This window comes from Octopus sinensis, linkage group LG22, assembly GCF_006345805.1.
Source record: "Octopus sinensis linkage group LG22, ASM634580v1, whole genome shotgun sequence".
Lineage (NCBI taxonomy): Eukaryota > Metazoa > Mollusca > Cephalopoda > Octopoda > Octopodidae > Octopus > Octopus sinensis.
This window is the reverse complement of record NC_043018.1, coordinates 14,833,875-14,835,170: the sequence shown is the minus strand read 5'-3', so window position 1 is coordinate 14,835,170 and position 1,296 is coordinate 14,833,875.

Sequence of the window (1,296 nt, the reverse complement as noted above, 5' to 3'; positions counted from 1 at the left end):
TGTGTGTGTGTGTGTATGTGTGTGTGTGTGGTGTGTGTATTTATACATAAATGTAATATTTTTCTCAAATAAATTGCACTTCATATTCGAGGCTCCGATGAAGCCATAAGATATTACTCAGGCATTCAACTATGAATCCACTGCTTCGGCAGCAGAAACAGCTGCAAGCTAATGAAATGCATAAGAAAATTGTCGTTTCATTTTCTTACACACACATACACACACACATATAGACACACGTGTGTGTCTATATGTGTATGTGTGTGTGTGTATGTGTGTGTGTGTGTGTGTGTGTATTGGTTAGCAGGCTGTGGCATCAACAACAACAGTGAGATAGAGAAAGGAGTGAATCGACTTCTGCAAGATTTGAACTCGCTACTGTTTGCATCGTGATAGGCCACGTGACAAAACAATTCTGAAAGAGTTTGAAATGGCTTCAGTCCACTGTAAAGAGGTCGTGAGAAAGACAAGAGTGTGAGGTCAAGTTTGAAGAAATGTATGCTAAGCTAGTGGACATGATTAAGTAGCCAGTGCTGGTCTGACACCTTGGACAATAAAGAAATAAACAAAACTTGAGAGCTAACAGCTGTAATTACGAGATTCAGTGAATTGTGCCAGGGAAAAGGCTATCTTGTTAGAGATCTGTGTGTGTGTCATCGTTTCGCATTTGACGCAAAAATGAGAGAGAGAGAGAGAGAGAGAGAGAGAAAGAAAGAGAGAGAGGGGATGAGAATGAGAAGGGGAGAAACACGAGAGAGAATGTGTGTGTGTAAACGTAACGTCATAAAACTGTGACGTAAGCGTGTCAGGGGTTTCTGATGTGAACGGCTGAAGGTCGACTTGAAATTCATAATTGGTTGGAAAGAAGGAAAGAAAGAAAGAAGGACAACGTTTCGAAATACTTGAACAACGACATCTGTTTGTCCATTCACCACCACCACCACCAACACCGTCACCCCATTCTCCTCCCTACACGTCCCTGTCAGAAATACAGGAATCTGCTACAAAGACATCGGACACTTTCCCACGATGCTCTAGTGGACTAATCGACTGGGAACTGAAAGGGCCGACGTTCATATCCCACCCTGGTCATTGCAATCTTTTTCAATGGCCAAAGCACGTTTTCCCCATTGACTCCGTCCACATGGCTGTAAATAGGTACCACCATGCTGAATGATTTTAATATCTTCTCAAAACTCATGAGTTATTCAATCCAAACTCAATTGTGATTAGATCCTTGCAGGAATTAGTTCAGTGGATCTCATTAAGCAAAATTCGATGTGATGAAGTGGTCGG